Below are 22,304 nucleotides of genomic sequence, written 5' to 3' on the forward strand. Positions count from 1 at the left end.
TCCGATGCTTCACTCCAGGTTTTACTGTATCCCTTGGACCTTCTTATTGACGATGAAACACAGACATTGCATCGGAATTAAATACAAAAGGTACAATACCGACTTAAGTACAAGAAGACTGACTCTTCTTACAGACTATGTTTTGAACCATTCCTGTGACACTAGTTATAGATTCCGATGCTTCACTCCCGGTTTACTGTATCCCTTGGACCTTCTTATTGACGATGAAACACAGAAATTGCATCGGAATTAAGTACAAAAGGCACAATGCCGACTTAAGTACAAGAAGACTGACTCTTCTTACTGACTATGTTTTGAACCATTCCTGTGACCATAGTTATAGATTCCGATGCTTCACTCCCGGTTTACTGTATCCCTTGGACCTTCTTATTGACGATGAAACACAGAAATTGCATCGGAATTAAATACAAAAGGCACAATGACGACATAAGTACAAGAAGACTGACTCTTCTTACTGACTATGTTTTTAACCATTCCTGCGACTCTAGTTATAGATTCCGATGCTTCACTTCAGGTTTACTGTATCCCTTGGACCTTCATATTGACGATGAAACACAGAAATTGCATCGGAATTAAATGGAAAAGGCACAATGCCGACTTATGTACGAGAAGACTGACTCATCTTACTGACTATGTTTTGAAACATTCCTGTGACACTAGTTATAGATTCCGATACTTCACTCCAGGTTTACTGTATCCCTTGGACCTCCTTATTGACGATGAAACACAGAAATTGCATCGGAATTAAATAAAAAGGCACAATGCCGACTTAAGTACAAGAAGACTGACTCTTCCTACTGTCTATGTTTTGAACCATTCCTGCGACACTAGTTATAGATTCCGGTGCTTCACTTCAGGTTTACTGTATCCCTCTGACCTTCTTATTGACGATGAAACACAGAAATTGCATCGGAATTAAATACAAAAGGAACAATGCCGACTTAAGTACAAGAATACTGACTCTCTTACTGTCTACGTTTTGAACAATCCCTGTGACACTAGTTATAGATTCCGATGTTCACTCCAGGTTTACTGTATCCCTTGGACCTTCTTATTTACGATGAAACACAGAAATTGCATCGGAATTAGATACAAAAGGTACGATGCCGACTTAAGTACAAGAAGACTGACTCTTCCCACTGTCTATGTTTTGAACCATTCCTGTGACACTAGTTATAGATTCCGATGCTTCACTTCAGGTTTACTGTATCCCTTGGACCTTCTTATTGAAGACTAAAAGACATAAATTGCATCGGAATTAAATACAAAAGGCACAATGCCGACTTGAGTACAAGAAGACTGACTCTTCTTACTGACTATATATTGAACCATTCCTGTGACAGTAGTTATAGATGTCGATGCTTAACTTCAGGTTTACTGAATCCCTCTGACTTTCATATTGACGATGTAACACAGAAATTGCATCGGAATTAAATACAAAAGGCACAATGCCGACTTAAATACAAGAATACTGACTCTTCTTACTGTCAATGCTGTGAACCATCGCTGAGACACTAGTTATAGATTCCGATGCATCACTCCAAGTTTACTGTATCTATTGGACCTTCTTATTGAGGATGAAACACACAAATTCCATCGGAATTAAATACAAAAGGCACAATGCCGACTTAAGTACAAGAATACTGACTCTCTTACTGTCTACGTTTTGAACAATCCCTGTGACACTAGTTATAGATTCCGATGTTCACTCCAGGTTTACTGTATCCCTTGGACCTTCTTATTTACGATGAAACACAGAAATTGCATCGGAATTAGATACAAAAGGTACGATGCCGACTTAAGTACAAGAAGACTGACTCTTCTTGCTGACTATGTTTTGAACCATTCCTGTGACACTATTTATAGATTCCGATGCTTCACTTCAAGTTTACTGTATCCCTTGGACTTTCTTATTGACGATGAAACACAGTAATTGCATCGGAATTAAACACAAAAGGCACATTGGCGACTTAAGTACAAGAAGACTGACTCTTCTTACTGACTATGTTTTGACCCATTCCTGTGACACTATTTATAGATTCCGATGCTTCACTTCAGGTTTATTGTATCCCTCTGACCTCCTTATTGACGATGAAACACAGAACTTGCATCGGAATTAAATACGAAAGGCACAACTCCGACTTAAGTACAAGATGATTGACTCTTCTTACTGTCTATGATTTGAACCATCCCTGTAACACTAGTTATAGATTCCGATGCTTCACTTCAGGTTTACTGTATCCCTTGGACCATCTTATTGACGACGAAACACAGAAATTGCATCGGAATTAAATACAAAAGGCACAATGCCGACATTAGTACAAGAAAACTGACTCATCTTACTGACTATGTATTGAAACATTCCTGTGACACTAGTTATGGATTCCGATGCTTCACTTCAGATTTACTGGATCCCTCTGACGTTCTTATTGACGATGAAACACAGAAATTGCGTCGGAATTAAATACAAAAGGCACAATGCCGAATTAAGTACAAGAAGACTGACTCTTCTTACTGTCTATGTTTTGAAAAATTCCTGTGACACTAGTTATAGATTCCGATGCTTCACTCTAGGTTTACTGTATCCCTTGCCCCTTCTTATTGACGATGAAACACAGACATTGCATCGGAATTAAATACAAAAGGTACAATGCCGTCTGAAGTACAAGAGGACTGAGTCTTCTTACTGACTATGTTTTGAACCATTCCTGTGACTCTAGTTAGAGATTCCGATGCTTCACTTCAGGTTTACTGTATCCCTTGGACCTTCTTATTGACGATGAAACACAGAAATTGCATCGGAATTAAATACAAAAGGCACAATGCCGACCTAAGTACAAGGAGACTGACTCTTCTAACTGTCTATGCTTTGAACCATTCCTGTGACACTAGTTATAGATTCCGATGCTTCACTCCAGGTTTCCTGTATCCCATGGACCTTCTTATTGACGATGAAACACAGAAATTGCATCGGATTTAAAAAAAAGGCACAATGCCGACTTTAGTACAAGAAGACTGACTCTGCTTACGGTCTATGTTTTGAACCATTCCTGTGACACTAGTTATAAATTCCGATGTTTCACTTCAGGTTTACTGTATCCCTCGTACCTTCTTATTGACGATAAAAAACAGATATTGCATCGGAATTAAATAAAAAAGGCACAATGCCGAATTAAGTACAAGAAGGCTGTCTCTGCTACTGTCTATGTTTTGAACCATTCCTGTGACACTAGTTATAGATTCCGATGCTTCACTTCAGGTTTACTGTATCCCTCTTACCTTCTTATTGACGATGAAACACAGAAATTGCGTCGGAATTAAATACAAAAGGCACAATGCCGAAATAAGTACAAGAAAACTGACTCTTCTTACTGACTATGTTTTGAACCATTCCTGTGACACTAGTTATAGATTCCGATGTTTCACTCCAGGTTTACTGTAACCCTTGGACCTTCTTATTGACGATGAAACACAGAAATTGCATCGGAATTAAATAAAAAAGGCACAATGCCGACGTAAGTACAAGAAGACTGTCTCTGCTACTGTCAATGTTTTGAACCATAACTGTGACAATAGTTATAGATTCCGATGCTTAACTTCAGGTTTACTGTATCGCTCTGACCTTCTTATTGACGATGAAACACAGAAATTGCATCGGAATTAAATACAAAAGGCACAATACCGTCTTAAGTACAAGGATACTGACTATTCTACTGTCTATGTTTGAACCATTGATGAGATACTAGTTATAGATTCCGATGCTTCACTCCAGGTTTACTGTATTCCTTGGACCATCTTATTGACGATGAAACACAGAAATTGCATCGGAATTAAATACAAAAGGCACAATGCCGACTTAAGTACAAGAATACTGACTCTTCTTACTGTGTATGATTTGAACCATCCCTGTGACACTAGTTATTGACTCCGATGCTTCATTCCAAGTAGTTTACTGTATCCCTTGGACCTTCTTATTGACGATGAAACACAGACATTGCATCGGAATTAAATACAAAAGGTACAATGCCGACTTAAGTACAAGAAGACTGACTCTTCTTACTGACTATGTTTTGAACCATTCCTGTGACACTAATTAGAGATTCCGATGCTTCACTTCAGGTTTACTGTATCGCTCTGACCTTCTTATTGACGATGAAACACAGAAATTGCATCGGAATTAAATACAAAAGGCACAATACCGTCTTAAGTACAGGGATACTGACTATTCTACTGTCTATGTTTGAACCATTGCTGAGATACTAGTTATAGATTCCGATGCTTCACTTCAGGTTTACTGTATCCATTGGACCTTCTTATTAAAGATTAAAAGACATAAATTGCATTGGAACTAAATACAAAAGTCACAATGCCGACTTGAGTACAAGAAGACTGACTCATCTTACTGACTATGTTTTGAACCATTCCTGTGTCAGTAGTTATAGATTCCGATGCTTAACTTCAGGTTTACTGTATCGCTCTGACCTTCTTATAGACGATGAAACACAGTAATTGCATCGGAATTAAATACAAAAGGCACAATGCCGTCTTAAGTACAAGATTACTGACTCTTCTTACTGTCTATAATTTGAACCATCCCTGTGACACTAGTTATAGGTTCCGATGCTTCATTCAAGGTATACTGTATCCCTTGGACCTTCTTATTGACTATGAAACACAGACATTGCATCGGAATTAAATACAAAAGGTACAATGCCGACTTAAGTACAAAAAGACTGACTCCTCTTACTGACTATGTTTTGAACCATTCCTGTGACACTAGTTATAGATTCCGATGCTTCACTTCAGGTTTACGGTATCCCTTGGACCTTCTTATTGACGATGAAACACAGAAATTGCATCGGAATTAAATACAAAGGGCACAATGCCGCCTTAAGTACAAGAAGCCTGACTCTTCTAACTGTCTATGCCTTGAACCATTCCTGTGACACTAGTTATAGATTACGATGCTTCACTCCAGGCTTACTGTATCCCTTGGACCTTCGTATTGACGATGAAACACAGATATTGCATTGGAATTAATTACAAAAGGCACAATGCCGACTTAAGTACAAGAAGACTGACTCTTCCTACTGTCTATGATTTGAACCATTCCTGTGACACTAGGTATAGATTCCGATGCTTCACAACAAGTTTACTGTATCCTTCTGACCTTCCTATTGACGATAAAACAAAGAAATTGCATCGGAATTAAATAAAAAGGCACAATGCCTACTTAAGTACAAGAACACTGACTCTTCCTACTGTCTATGCTTTGAACCATTCCTGTGACTCTAGTTATAGATTCCGATACTTCACATCAGGTTTGCTGTATCCCTTGTACCTTCTTATTGACGATGAAACACAGAAATTGCATCGGAATTAAATACAAAAGGCACAATGCCGACTTAAGTACAAGAATACTGACTCTTCTTACTGTCTATGATTTGAACCATCCCTGTGACACTAGTTATAGATTCCGATGATTCACTCCAGGTTTACTGAACCCCTGGACCTTCGTATTGAGGATCAAATGACATAAATTGAATTGGAATTAAATACAAAAGGCACAATGCCGTCTTAAGTACAAGAATACTGACTCTTCTTACCGACTATGTTTTGAACCATTCCAGTGACAGTAGTTATAGATTCCGATGCTTAACTTCAGGTTTACTGTATCGCTCTGACCTTCTTATTGACGATGAAACACAGAAATTGCATCGGAATTAAATACAAAAGGCACAATGCCGTCTTAAGTACAAGAATACTGACTCTTCTTACTGTCTATATTTTGAACCATCGCTGAGACACTAGTTATAGATTCCGATACTTAACTCTAGATTTACTGTATCCCTTGGACCTTCTTATTGACGATGAAACACAGAAATTGCATCGGAATTAAATACCAAAGGCACAATGCCGACTTAAGTACAAGAATACTGACTCTTCTTACTGTCTATGATTTGAACCATCCCTGTGACACTAGTTATAGATTCCGATGCTTCATTCAAGGTATACTGTATCCCTTGGACCTGCATATTGACGATGAAACACAGAAATTGCATCGGAATTAAATACAAAATGCACAACGCCGCCTTAAGTACAAGAAGACTGACTGTTCTTACTGACTATGTTTTGAAACAATCCTGTGACACTAGTTATAGATTCCGATGCTTCATTCAAGGTATACTGTATCCCTTGGACCTTCCTATTGACCATGAAACACAGAAATTGCATCGGAATTAAATAAAAAGGCACAATGCCGACTTAAGTACAAGAACACTGACTCTTCCTACTGTCTATGATTTGAACCATTTCTGTGATTCTAGTTATAGATTCCGATGCTTCACTTTAGGTGTACTGTATCCCTTGGACCTTCTTATTGATGACGAAACACAGAAGTTGCATCGGAATTAAATACAAAAGGCACAATGCCGACTTAAGAACAAGAAGACTTGCTCTTCTTACCGTCAATGCTTTGAACGTTTCCTGTGAGACCAGTTTTGGATTCCAATGCTTCACCTCAGGTTTACTGTATCCCTTGGACCTTCTTATTGACGATGAAACACAGACATTGCATCGGAATTAAATACAAACGGCACAATGCCTATTTATGAACAAGATGACAGACTCCTCTTACTGTCTATGTTTAATCCATTCCTGTGTGACCAGTTTTAGATTTCGATGCTTCACTTCAGGTTTACTGTATCCCTCGGACCTTCTTGTTGACGATGAAACAAAAAAGTTGCATTGGAATTAAAGAACCAAAGGCACAATACCGACTTAAGAACAAGAAGAATGTCTCTTCTTACTGTCTATGATTTGAATGTTTCCTGTGAGACCATTTTTAGATTACGATGCTTCACTTCAGGTTTACTGTATACAATGGGCCTTCTTATTGACGATGAAACAGGGAAATTACATCGGAATTAAATTCAAAGGGCACAATGCCGACATAAGTACAAGAAGACTGACTCTTCTTACTGTCTATGTTATGAACCATTCATGAGACACTAGTTGTAGATTCCGATGCTTCACTCCAGGTTTATTGTATCCCTTGGACATTCTTATTGAAGATTAAATGACATAAATTGCATTGGAATTAAATACAAAAGGCACAATGCCGACTTCAGTAAGGGAAGACTGACTCTTCTTACTGACTCTGATTTGAACCATTCCTGTGACAGTAGTTATAGATTCCGATGCTTCATTCCAGGTTTGCTGTATCTCTCTGACCTTCTTATTGACGATGAAACACAGACATTGCATCGGAATTAAATAGAAACGGTACAATGCTGACTTAAGTACAAGAAGACTGACTCTTCTTACTTACTATGTTTTGAACCATTCCTGTGACAATAGTTATAGATTCCAATGCTTAACTTCAGGTTTACTGTATCGCTCTGACCTTCTTATTGACGATGAAACACTGAAATTGCATCGGAATTAGATACAAAAGGCACAATGCCGTCTTAAGTACAAGAATACTGACTCTTCTTACTGTCTATGTTTTGAACCATCGCTGAGACACTAGTTATTGATTCCGATGCTTAACTCCAGGTTTCCTGTATCCCTTGGATATTTTTATTGACGATGAAACACAGAAATTGCATCGGAATTAAATACAAAAGGCACAATGCCGACTTAAGTACAAGAATACTGACTCTTCTTACTGTCTATGATTTGAACCATCCCTGTGACACTAGTTATAGATTCCGAAGCTTCATTCAAGGTATACTGTATCCCTAGGACCTTCTTATTGACGATGAAACACAGACTTTGCATCGGAACTAAATACAAAAGGTACAATGCCGACTTAAGTACAAGAAGACTGACTCTTCTTACTTACTATGTTTCGAACCATTCCTGTGACACTAGTTATAGATTCCGATGCTTCACTTCAGGTTTACTGTATCCCTTGGACCTTCTTATTCTCGATTAAACACAGAAATTGCATCGGATTTAAATAAAAAAGGCACAATGCCGCCTTAAGTACAAGAAGACTGACTCTTCAAACTGTCTATGACTTGAACCATTCCTGTGACACTAGTTATAGATTACGATGCTTCACTCCAGGCTTACTGTATCCCTTGGACTTTCGTATTGACGATGAAACACAGATATTGCATCGGAATTAAATAGAAAACGCACAATGCCGACTTAAGTACAAGAAGACTGACTGTTCTTACTGACTATGTTTGAAACAATCCTGTGACACTAGTTATAGTTTCCGATGCTTCACTTCAGGTTTACTGTATCCCTTGGACTTTCTTATTGAAGATGAAGCACAGAAATTGCATCGGAATTAAATAGAAAAGGCACAATGCCGACTTAAGTACAAGATGACTGACTATTCCTACTGTCTATGTTTTGAACCATTCCTGTGACACTAGTTATAGATTCCGATGCTTCACAACAAGTTTACTGTATCCCTCTGACCTTCCTGTTGACGATGAAACACAGAAATTGCATCGGAATTAAATAAAAAGGCACAATGCCGACTCAAGTACAAGAACACTTACTCTTCCTACTGTCTATGTTTTAAACCATTCCTGTGACTCTAGTTATAGATTCCGATGCTTCACTTCAGGTTTACTGTATCCCTTGGACCTTCTTATTGACGGTGAAACACAGAAATTGCATCGGAATTAAATACAAAAGGCACAATGCCAACTTAAGAACAAGAAGACTTGCTCTTCTTACCGTCTATGTTTTGAACGTTTCCTGTGAGACCAGTTTTAGATTCCAATGCTTCACCTCAGGTTTACTGTATCCCTTGGACCTTCTTATTGACGATGAAACACAGACATTGCATCGGAATTAAATACAAACGGCACAATGCCTATTTATGAACAAGATGACAGACTCCTCTTACTGTCTATGTTTAAACCATTCCTGTGAGACCAGTTTTAGATTTCGATGCTTCACTTCAGGTTTACTGTATCCCATGGACCTTCGTGTTGACGATGAAAAAAATAAGTTGCATTGGAATTAAAAAACAAAAGGCACTATACCGACTTAAGGACAAGAAGACTGACCCTTCTTACTGTCTATGTTTTGAATGTTTCCTGTGAGACCATTTTTAGATTACGATTCTTCACTTCAGGTTTACTGTATCCAATGGGCCTTCTTATTGACGATGAAACAGATGAATTACATCGGAATTAAATACTAAGGGCACAATGCCGACATAAGTACAAGAAGACTGACTCTTCTTACTGTCTATGATTTGAACCATCGCTGAGACACTAGTTATAGATTCCGATGCTTCACTCCAGGTTTACTGTATCCCTTGGACCTTCTTATTGACGATGAAACACTGAAATTGCATCGGAATTAAATACAAAAGGCACAATGCTAACTTAAGTACAAGAACACTGACTCTTCCTACTGTCTATGTTATGAACCATTTCTGTGACTCTAGTTATAGATTCCGATGCTTCACTTCAGGTTTACTGTATCCCTTGGACCTTCTTATTGACGATGAAACACAGAAATTGCATCGGAATTAAATACAAAAGGCACAATGCCGAAATAAGTACAAGAAAACTGACTCTTCTTACTGACTATGTTTTGAACCATTCCTGTGACACTAGTTATAGATTCCGATGCTTCACTCCAGGTTTACTGTAACCCTTTGACCTTCTTATTGACGATGAAACACAGAAATTGCATCGGAATTAAATAAAAAAGGCACAATGCCGACGTAAGTACAAGAAGACTGTCTCTGCTACTGTCAATGTTTTGAACCATTCCTGTGACAATAGTTATAGATTCCGATGCTTCACTTCAGGTTTACTGTATCCCTCTTACCTTCTTATTGACGAAGAAACACAGAAATTGCATCGGAATTAAATACAAAATGCACAATGCTGACTTAAGTACAAGAAGACTGACTCTTCCTACTGTCTATGTTTTGATCCATTCCTGTGACACTTGTTATGGATTCCGATGCTTCACTTCAGGTTTACTGTATCCCTTGGACCTCCTTATTGAAGATTAAATGACATAAGTTGCATCGGAAATAAATACAAAAGGCACATTGCTGACTTCAGTACAAGAAGACTGACGCTTCTTACTGACTATGATTTGAACCATTCCTGTGACAGTAGTTATAGATTCCGATGCTTCATTCCAGGTTTGCTGTATCCCTCTGACCTTCTTATTGACGATGAAACACAGACATTGCATCGGAATTAAATAGAAACGGTACAATGCTGACTTAAGTACAAGAAGACTGACTCTTCTTACTTACTATGTTTTGAACCATTCCTGTGACAATAGTTATAGATTCCAATGCTTAACTTCAGGTTTACTGTATCGCTCTGACCTTCTTATTGACGATGAAACACTGAAATTGCATCGGAATTAGATACAAAAGGCACAATGCCGTCTTAAGTACAAGAATACTGACTCTTCTTACTGTCTGTGTTTTGAATCATCGCTGAGACACTAGTTATTGATTCCGATGCTTAACTCCAGGTTTACTGTATCCCTTGGATATTTTTATTGACGATGAAACACAGAAATTGCATCGGAATTAAATACAAAAGGCACAATGCCGACTTAAGTACAAGAATACTGACTCTTCTTACTGTCTATGATTTGAACCATCCCTGTGACACTAGTTATAGATTCCGAAGCTTCATTCAAGGTATACTGTATCCCTAGGACCTTCTTATTGACGATGAAACACAGACTTTGCATCGGAACTAAATACAAAAGGTACAATGCCGACTTAAGTACAAGAAGACTGACTCTTCTTACTTACTATGTTTCGAACCATTCCTGTGACACTAGTTATAGATTCCGATGCTTCACTTCAGGTTTACTGTATCCCTTGGACCTTCTTATTCTCGATTAAACACAGAAATTGCATCGGAATTAAATAAAAAAGGCACAATGCCGCCTTAAGTACAAGAAGACTGACTCTTCAAACTGTCTATGACTTGAACCATTCCTGTGACACTAGTTATAGATTACGATGCTTCACTCCAGGCTTACTGTATCCCTTGGACTTTCGTATTGACGATGAAACACAGATATTGCATCGGAATTAAATAGAAAACGCACAATGCCGACTTAAGTACAAGAAGACTGACTGTTCTTACTGACTATGTTTGAAACAATCCTGTGACACTAGTTATAGTTTCCGATGCTTCACTTCAGGTTTACTGTATCCCTTGGACTTTCTTATTGAAGATGAAGCACAGAAATTGCATCGGAATTAAATAGAAAAGGCACAATGCCGACTTAAGTACAAGATGACTGACTATTCCTACTGTCTATGTTTTGAACCATTCCTGTGACACTAGTTATAGATTCCGATGCTTCACAACAAGTTTACTGTATCCCTCTGACCTTCCTGTTGACGATGAAACACAGAAATTGCATCGGAATTAAATAAAAAGGCACAATGCCGACTCAAGTACAAGAACACTTACTCTTCCTACTGTCTATGTTTTAAACCATTCCTGTGACTCTAGTTATAGATTCCGATGCTTCACTTCAGGTTTACTGTATCCCTTGGACCTTCTTATTGACGGTGAAACACAGAAATTGCATCGGAATTAAATACAAAAGGCACAATGCCAACTTAAGAACAAGAAGACTTGCTCTTCTTACCGTCTATGTTTTGAACGTTTCCTGTGAGACCAGTTTTAGATTCCAATGCTTCACCTCAGGTTTACTGTATCCCTTGGACCTTCTTATTGACGATGAAACACAGACATTGCATCGGAATTAAATACAAACGGCACAATGCCTATTTATGAACAAGATGACAGACTCCTCTTACTGTCTATGTTTAAACCATTCCTGTGAGACCAGTTTTAGATTTCGATGCTTCACTTCAGGTTTACTGTATCCCATGGACCTTCGTGTTGACGATGAAACAAATAAGTTGCATTGGAATTAAAAAACAAAAGGCACTATACCGACTTAAGGACAAGAAGACTGACCCTTCTTACTGTCTATGTTTTGAATGTTTCCTGTGAGACCATTTTTAGATTACGATTCTTCACTTCAGGTTTACTGTATCCAATGGGCCTTCTTATTGACGATGAAACAGATGAATTACATCGGAATTAAATACTAAGGGCACAATGCCGACATAAGTACAAGAAGACTGACTCTTCTTACTGTCTATGATTTGAACCATCGCTGAGACACTAGTTATAGATTCCGATGCTTCACTCCAGGTTTACTGTATCCCTTGGACCTTCTTATTGACGATGAAACACTGAAATTGCATCGGAATTAAATACAAAAGGCACAATGCTAACTTAAGTACAAGAACACTGACTCTTCCTACTGTCTATGTTTTGAACCATTTCTGTGACTCTAGTTATAGATTCCGATGCTTCACTTCAGGTTTATTGTATCCCTTGGACCTTCTTATTGACGATGAAACACAGAAATTGCATCGGAATTAAATACAAAAGGCACAATGCCGAAATAAGTACAAGAAAACTGACTCTTCTTACTGACTATGTTTTGAACCATTCCTGTGACACTAGTTATAGATTCCGATGCTTCACTCCAGGTTTACTGTAACCCTTTGACCTTCTTATTGACGATGAAACACAGAAATTGCATCGGAATTAAATAAAAAAGGCACAATGCCGACGTAAGTACAAGAAGACTGTCTCTGCTACTGTCAATGTTTTGAACCATTCCTGTGACAATAATTATAGATTCCGATGCTTCACTTCAGGTTTACTGTATCCCTCTTACCTTCTTATTGACGAAGAAACACAGAAATTGCATCGGAATTAAATACAAAATGCACAATGCTGACTTAAGTACAAGAAGACTGACTCTTCCTACTGTCTATGTTTTGATCCATTCCTGTGACACTTGTTATGGATTCCGATGCTTCACTTCAGGTTTACTGTATCCCTTGGACCTCCTTATTGAAGATTAAATGACATAAGTTGCATCGGAAATAAATACAAAAGGCACATTGCTGACTTCAGTACAAGAAGACTGACGCTTCTTACTGACTATGATTTGAACCATTCCTGTGACAGTAGTTATAGATTCCGATGCTTAACTTCAGGTTTACTGTATCGCTCTGACCTTCTTATTGACGATGAAACACAGAAATTGCATCGGAATTAAATACAAAAGGCACAATACCGTCTTAAGTACAAGGATACTGACTATTCTACTGTCTATGTTTGAACCATTGCTGAGATACTAGTTATAGATTCCGATGCTTCACTCCAGGTTTACTGTATCCCTTGGACCATCTTATTGACGATGAAACACAGAAATAGCATCGGAATTAAATACAAAAAGCACAATGCCGACTTAAGTACAAGAATACTGACTCTTCTTACTGTCTATGATTTGAACCATCCCTGTGACACTAGTTATTGACTCCGATGCTTCATTCCAAGTTTACTGTATCCCTTGGACCTTCTTATTGACGATGAAACACAGACATTGCATCGGAATTAAATAGAAAAGGTACAATGCCGACTTAAGTACAAGAAGACTGACTCTTCTTACTGACTATGTTTTGAACCATTCCTGTGACACTAATTAGAGATTCCGATGCTTCACTTCAGGTTTACTGTATCCCTTGGACCTTCTTATTGACGATGAAACACAGAAATTGCATCGGAATAAAATAAAATAGGCACAATGCCGACTTCAGTACAAGAAGACTGACTCTGCTTACTGTCTATGTTTTGAACCATTCCTGTGACACTAGTTATAGAATCTGATGCTTCACTTCAGGTTTACTGTATCCCTTGTTCCTTCTTATTGACGATGAAACACAGATATTGCATCGGAATTAAATACAAAAAGCACAATGCCGACTTAAGTACAAGAAGACTGACTCCTCCTACTGTCTATGTTTTGAACCATTCCTGTGACACTTGTTATAGATTCCGATGCTTCACTTCAGGTTTACTGTATCCATTGGACCTTCTTATTAAAGATTAAAAGACATAAATTGCATTGGAATTAAATACAAGAGGCACAATGCCGACTTGAGTACAAGAAGACTGACTCATCTTACTGACTATGTTTTGAACCATTCCTGTGTCAGTAGTTATAGATTCCGATGCTTAACTTCAGGTTTACTGTATCGCTCTGACCTTCTTATAGACGATGAAACACAGTAATTGCATCGGAATTAAACACAAAAGGCACAATGCCGTCTTAAGTACAAGATTACTGACTCTTCTTACTGTCTATAATTTGAACCATCCCTGTGACACTAGTTATAGGTTCCGATGCTTCATTCAAGGTATACTGTATCCCTTGGACCTTCTTATTGACTATGAAACACAGACATTGCATCGGAATTAAATACAAAAGGTACAATGCCGACTTAAGTACAAAAAGACTGACTCCTCTTACTGACTATGTTTTGAACCATTCCTGTGACACTAGTTATAGATTCCGATGCTTCACTTCAGGTTTACGGTATCCCTTGGACCTTCTTATTGACGATGAAACACAGAAATTGCATCGGAATTAAATACAAAGGGCACAATGCCGCCTTAAGTACAAGAAGCCTGACTCTTCTAACTGTCTATGCCTTGAACCATTCCTGTGACACTAGTTATAGATTACGATGCTTCACTCCAGGCTTACTGTATCCCTTGGACCTTCGTATTGACGATGAAACACAGATATTGCATTGGAATTAATTACAAAAGGCACAATGCCGACTTAAGTACAAGAAGACTGACTCTTCCTACTGTCTATGATTTGAACCATTCCTGTGACACTAGGTATAGATTCCGATGCTTCACAACAAGTTTACTGTATCCTTCTGACCTTCCTATTGACGATAAAACAAAGAAATTGCATCGGAATTAAATAAAAAGGCACAATGCCTACTTAAGTACAAGAACACTGACTCTTCCTACTGTCTATGTTTTGAACCATTCCTGTGACTCTAGTTACAGATTCCGATACTTCACATCAGGTTTACAGTATCCCTTGTACCTTCTTATTGACGATGAAACACAGAAATTGCATCGGAATTAAATACAAAAGGCACAATGCCGACTTAAGTACAAGAATACTGACTCTTCTTACTGTCTATGATTTGAACCATCCCTGTGACACTAGTTATAGATTCCGATGATTCACCCCAGGTTTACTGAACCCTTGGACCTTCGTATTGAGGATCAAATGACATAAATTGAATTGGAATTAAATACAAAAGGCACAATGCCCTCTTAAGTACAAGAATACTGACTCTTCTTACCGACTATGTTTTGAACCATTCCTGTGACAGTAGTTATAGATTCCGATGCTTAACTTCAGGTTTACTGTATCGCTCTGACCTTCTTATTGACGATGAAACACAGAAATTGCATCGGAATTAAATACAAAAGGCACAATGCCGTCTTAAGTACAAGAATACTGACTCTTCTTACTGTCTATATTTTGAACCATCGCTGAGACAATAGTTATAGATTCCGATACTTAACTCCAGATTTACTGTATCCCTTGGACCTTCTTATTGACGATGAAACACAGAAATTGCATCGGAATTAAATACAAAAGGCACAATGCCGACTTAAGTACAAGAATACTGACTCTTCTTACTGTCTATGATTTGAACCATCCCTGTGACACTAGTTATAGATTCCGATGCTTCATTCAAGGTATACTGTATCCCTTGGACCTGCATATTGACGATGAAACACAGAAATTGCATCGGAATTAAATACAAAATGCACAATGCCGCCTTAAGTACAAGAAGACTGACTGTTCTTACTGACTATGTTTTGAAACAATCCTGTGACACTAGTTATAGATTCCGATGCTTCATTCAAGGTATACTGTATCCCTTGGACCTTCCTATTGACCATGAAACACAGAAATTGCATCGGAATTAAATAAAAAGGCACAATGCCGACTTAAGTACAAGAACACTGACTCTTCCTACTGTCTATGTTTTGAACCATTTCTGTGATTCTAGTTATAGATTCCGATGCTTCACTTTAGGTTTACTGTATCCCTCGGACGTTCTTATTGAAGACGAAACACAGAAGTTGCATCGGAATTAAATACAAAAGGCACAATGCCGACTTAAGAACAAGAAGACTTGCTCTTCTTACCGTCAATGTTTTGAACGTTTCCTGTGAGACCAGTTTTAGATTCCAATGCTTCACCTCAGGTTTACTGTATCCCTTGGACCTTCTTATTGACGATGAAACACAGACATTGCATCGGAATTAAATACAAACGGCACAATGCCTATTTATGAACAAGATGACAGACTCCTCTTACTGTCTATGTTTAATCCATTCCTGTGTGACCAGTTTTAGATTTCGTTGCTTCACTTCAGGTTTACTGTATCCCTCGGACCTTCTTGTTGACGATGAAACAAAAAAGTTGCATTGGAATTAAAGAACCAAAGGCACAATACCGACTTAAGAACAAGAAGAATGACTCTTCTTACTGTCTATGATTTGAATGTTTCCTGTGAGACCATTTTTAGATTACGATGCTTCACTTCATGTTTACTGTATACAATGGGCCTTCTTATTGACGATGAAACAGGGAAATTACATCGGAATTAAATTCAAAGGGCACAATGCCGACATAAGTACAAGAAGACTGACTCTTCTTACTGTCTATGTTATGAACCATTCATGAGACACTAGTTGTAGATTCCGATGCTTCACTCCAGGTTTATTGTATCCCTTGGACATTCTTATTGAAGATTAAATGACATAAATTGCATTGCAATTAAATACAAAAGGCACAATGCCGACTTCAGTAAGGGAAGACTGACTCTTCTTACTGACTATGATTTGAACCATTCCTGTGACAGTAGTTATAGATTCCGATGCTTAACTTCAGGTTTACTGTATCGGTCTGACCTTCTTATTGACGATGAAACACAGAAATTGCATCGGAATTAAATACAAAAGGCACAATGCCGTCTTAAGTACAAGAATGCTGACTCTTCTTACTGTCTATGTTTGAACCATCGCTGAAACACTAGTTATATATTCCGATGCTTCACTCCACGTTTACTGTATCCCTTGCACCTAATTGACGATGAAACACAGAAATTGCATCGGAATTAAATACAAAACGCACAATGCCGACTTAAGTACAAGAATACTGACTCTTCTTACTGGCTATGATTTGAACCATCCCTGTGACACTAGTTATAGATTCCGATGCTACATTCCAGGTTTGCTGTATCCCTGTGACCTTCTTATTGACGATGGAACACAGACATTGCATCGGAATTAAATAGAAAAGGTACAATGCTGACTTAAGTACAAGAAGACTGACTCTTCACACTGAGTATGTTTTGAACCATTCCTGTGGCACCAATTAGAGATTCCGATGCTTCACTTCAGGTTTACTGTATCCTTTGGACCTTCTTATTGACGATGAAACACAGAAATTGCATCGGAATTAAATAAAATAGGCACAATGCCGACTTTAGTACAAGAAGACTGACTCTGCTTACTGTCTATGATTTGAACCATTCCTGTGAGACTAGTTATAGATTCCGATGCTTCACTTCAGGTTTACTGTATCCCTCGTACCTTCTTATTGACGATGAAACCCAGATATTGCATCGGAATTAAATACTAATAGCACAATGGCGACTTAAGTACAAGAAGACTAACTCTTCCTACTGTCTATGTTTTGAACCATTCCTGTGACACTTGTTATAGATTCCGATGCTTCACTTCAGGTTTACTGTATCCCTTGGACCCTCTTATTGAAGATTAAAAGACATAAATTGCATTGGAATTAAATACAAAAGGCACAATGCCGACTTGAGTACAAGAAGACTGACTTTTCACACTGACTATGTTTTGAACCATTCCTGTGACAATAGTTATAGATTCCAATGCTTAACTTCAGGTTTACTGTATCGCTCTGACCTTCTTATTGACGATGAAACACTGAAATTGCATCGGAATTAAATACAAAAGGCACAATGCCGTCTTAAGTACAAGAATACTGACTCTTCTTACTGTCTATGTTTTGAACCATCGCTGAGACACTAGTTATTGATTCCGATGCTTAACTCCAGGTTTACTGTATCCCTTGGATATTTTTATTGACGATGAAACACAGAAATTGCATCGGAATTAAATACAAAAGGCACAATGCCGACTTAAGTACAAGAATACTGACTCTTCTTACTGTCTATGATTTGAGCCATCCCTGTGACACTAGTTATAGATTCCGAAGCTTCATTCAAGGTATACTGTATCCCTAGGACCTTCTTATTGACGATGAAACACAGAAATTGCATCGGAATTAAATAGAAACGGCACAATGCCTATTTATGAACAAGATGACAGACTCCTCTTACTGTCTATGTTTAATCCATTCCTGTGTGACCAGTTTTAGATTTCGTTGCTTCACTTCAGGTTTACTGTATCCCTCGGACCTTCTTGTTGACGATGAAACAAAAAAGTTGCATTGGAATTAAAGAACCAAAGGCACAATACCGACTTAAGAACAAGAAGAATGACTCTTCTTACTGTCTATGATTTGAATGTTTCCTGTGAGACCATTTTTAGATTACGATGCTTCACTTCATGTTTACTGTATACAATGGGCCTTCTTATTGACGATGAAACAGGGAAATTACATCGGAATTAAATTCAAAGGGCACAATGCCGACATAAGTACAAGAAGACTGACTCTTCTTACTGTCTATGTTATGAACCATTCATGAGACACTAGTTGTAGATTCCGATGCTTCACTCCAGGTTTATTGTATCCCTTGGACATTCTTATTGAAGATTAAATGACATAAATTGCATTGCAATTAAATACAAAAGGCACAATGCCGACTTCAGTAAGGGAAGACTGACTCTTCTTACTGACTATGATTTGAACCATTCCTGTGACAGTAGTTATAGATTCCGATGCTTAACTTCAGGTTTACTGTATCGGTCTGACCTTCTTATTGACGATGAAACACAGAAATTGCATCGGAATTAAATACAAAAGGCACAATGCCGTCTTAAGTACAAGAATGCTGACTCTTCTTACTGTCTATGTTTGAACCATCGCTGAAACACTAGTTATATATTCCGATGCTTCACTCCACGTTTACTGTATCCCTTGCACCTAATTGACGATGAAACACAGAAATTGCATCGGAATTAAATACAAAACGCACAATGCCGACTTAAGTACAAGAATACTGACTCTTCTTACTGGCTATGATTTGAACCATCCCTGTGACACTAGTTATAGATTCCGATGCTACATTCCAGGTTTGCTGTATCCCTGTGACCTTCTTATTGACGATGGAACACAGACATTGCATCGGAATTAAATAGAAAAGGTACAATGCTGACTTAAGTACAAGAAGACTGACTCTTCACACTGAGTATGTTTTGAACCATTCCTGTGGCACCAATTAGAGATTCCGATGCTTCACTTCAGGTTTACTGTATCCTTTGGACCTTCTTATTGACGATGAAACACAGAAATTGCATCGGAATTAAATAAAATAGGCACAATGCCGACTTTAGTACAAGAAGACTGACTCTGCTTACTGTCTATGATTTGAACCATTCCTGTGAGACTAGTTATAGATTCCGATGCTTCACTTCAGGTTTACTGTATCCCTCGTACCTTCTTATTGACGATGAAACCCAGATATTGCATCGGAATTAAATACTAATAGCACAATGGCGACTTAAGTACAAGAAGACTAACTCTTCCTACTGTCTATGTTTTGAACCATTCCTGTGACACTTGTTATAGATTCCGATGCTTCACTTCAGGTTTACTGTATCCCTTGGACCCTCTTATTGAAGATTAAAAGACATAAATTGCATTGGAATTAAATACAAAAGGCACAATGCCGACTTGAGTACAAGAAGACTGACTTTTCACACTGACTATGTTTTGAACCATTCCTGTGACAATAGTTATAGATTCCAATGCTTAACTTCAGGTTTACTGTATCGCTCTGACCTTCTTATTGACGATGAAACACTGAAATTGCATCGGAATTAAATACAAAAGGCACAATGCCGTCTCAAGTACAAGAATACTGACTCTTCTTACTGTCTATGTTTTGAACCATCGCTGAGACACTAGTTATTGATTCCGATGCTTAACTCCAGGTTTACTGTATCCCTTGGATATTTTTATTGACGATGAAACACAGAAATTGCATCGGAATTAAATACAAAAGGCACAATGCCGACTTAAGTACAAGAATACTGACTCTTCTTACTGTCTATGATTTGAGCCATCCCTGTGACACTAGTTATAGATTCCGAAGCTTCATTCAAGGTATACTGTATCCCTAGGACCTTCTTATTGACGATGAAACACAGACTTTGCTTCGGAACTAAATACAAAAGGTACAATGCCGACTTAAGTACAAGAAGACTGACTCTTCTTACTTACTATGTTTCGAACCATCCTGTGACACTAGTTATAGATTCCGATGCTTCACTTCAGGTTTACTGTATCCCTTGGACCTTCTTATTGTCGATTAAACACAGAAATTGCATCGGAATTAAATAAAAAAGGCACAATGCCGCCTTAAGTACAAGAAGACTGACTCTTCTAACTGTCTATGCCTTGAACCATTCCTGTGACACTAGTTATAGATTACGATGCTTCACTGCAGGCTTACTGTATCCCTTGGACTTTCGTATTGACGATGAAACACAGATTTTGCATCGGAATTAAATAGAAAACGCACAATGCCGACTTAAGTACAAGAAGACTGACTGTTCTTACTGACTATGTTTGAAACAATCCTGTGACACTAGTTATAGTTTCCGGTGCTTCACTTCAGGTTTACTGTATCCCTTGGACTTTCTTATTGAAGATGAAGCACAGAAATTGCATCGGAATTAAATAGAAAAGGCACAATGCCGACTTAAGTACAAGATGACTGACTATTCCTACTGTCTATGTTTTGAACCATTCCTGTGACACTAGTTATAGATTCCGATGCTTCACAACAAGTTTACTGTATCCCTCTGACCTTCCTGTTGACGATGAAACACAGAAATTGCATCGGAATTAAATAAAAAGGCACAATGCCGACTCAAGTACATGAACACTTACTCTTCCTACTGTCTATGTTTTAAACCATTCCTGTGACTCTAGTTATAGATTCCGATGCTTCACTTCAGGTTTACTGTATCCCTTGGACCTTCTTATTGACGGTGAAACACAGAAATTGCATCGGAATTAAATACAAAAGGCACAATGCCGACTTAAGTACAAGAATACTGACTCTTCTTACTGTCTATGATTTGAACCATCCCTGTGACACTAGTTATAGATTCCGATGCTTCATTCAAGGTATACTGTATCCCTTGGACCTGCATATTGACGATGAAACACAGAAATTGCATCGGAATTAAATACAAAATGCACAATGCCGCCTTAAGTACAAGAAGACTGACTGTTCTTACTGACTATGTTTTGAAACAATCCTGTGACACTAGTTATAGATTCCGATGCTTCATTCAAGGTATACTGTATCCCTTGGACCTTCCTATTGACCATGAAACACAGAAATTGCATCGGAATTAAATAAAAAGGCACAATGCCGACTTAAGTACAAGAACACTGACTCTTCCTACTGTCTATGTTTTGAACCATTTCTGTGATTCTAGTTATAGATTCCGATGCTTCACTTTAGGTTTACTGTATCCCTCGGACGTTCTTATTGAAGACGAAACACAGAAGTTGCATCGGAATTAAATACAAAAGGCACAATGCCGACTTAAGAACAAGAAGACTTGCTCTTCTTACCGTCAATGTTTTGAACGTTTCCTGTGAGACCAGTTTTAGATTCCAATGCTTCACCTCAGGTTTACTGTATCCCTTGGACCTTCTTATTGACGATGAAACACAGACATTGCATCGGAATTAAATACAAACGGCACAATGCCTATTTATGAACAAGATGACAGACTCCTCTTACTGTCTATGTTTAATCCATTCCTGTGTGACCAGTTTTAGATTTCGTTGCTTCACTTCAGGTTTACTGTATCCCTCGGACCTTCTTGTTGACGATGAAACAAAAAAGTTGCATTGGAATTAAAGAACCAAAGGCACAATACCGACTTAAGAACAAGAAGAATGACTCTTCTTACTGTCTATGATTTGAATGTTTCCTGTGAGACCATTTTTAGATTACGATGCTTCACTTCATGTTTACTGTATACAATGGGCCTTCTTATTGACGATGAAACAGGGAAATTACATCGGAATTAAATTCAAAGGGCACAATGCCGACATAAGTACAAGAAGACTGACTCTTCTTACTGTCTATG

The sequence above is a fragment of the Schistocerca americana genome, chromosome 9 (genome assembly GCF_021461395.2).
Source record: "Schistocerca americana isolate TAMUIC-IGC-003095 chromosome 9, iqSchAmer2.1, whole genome shotgun sequence".
NCBI classification, from domain to species: domain Eukaryota; kingdom Metazoa; phylum Arthropoda; class Insecta; order Orthoptera; family Acrididae; genus Schistocerca; species Schistocerca americana.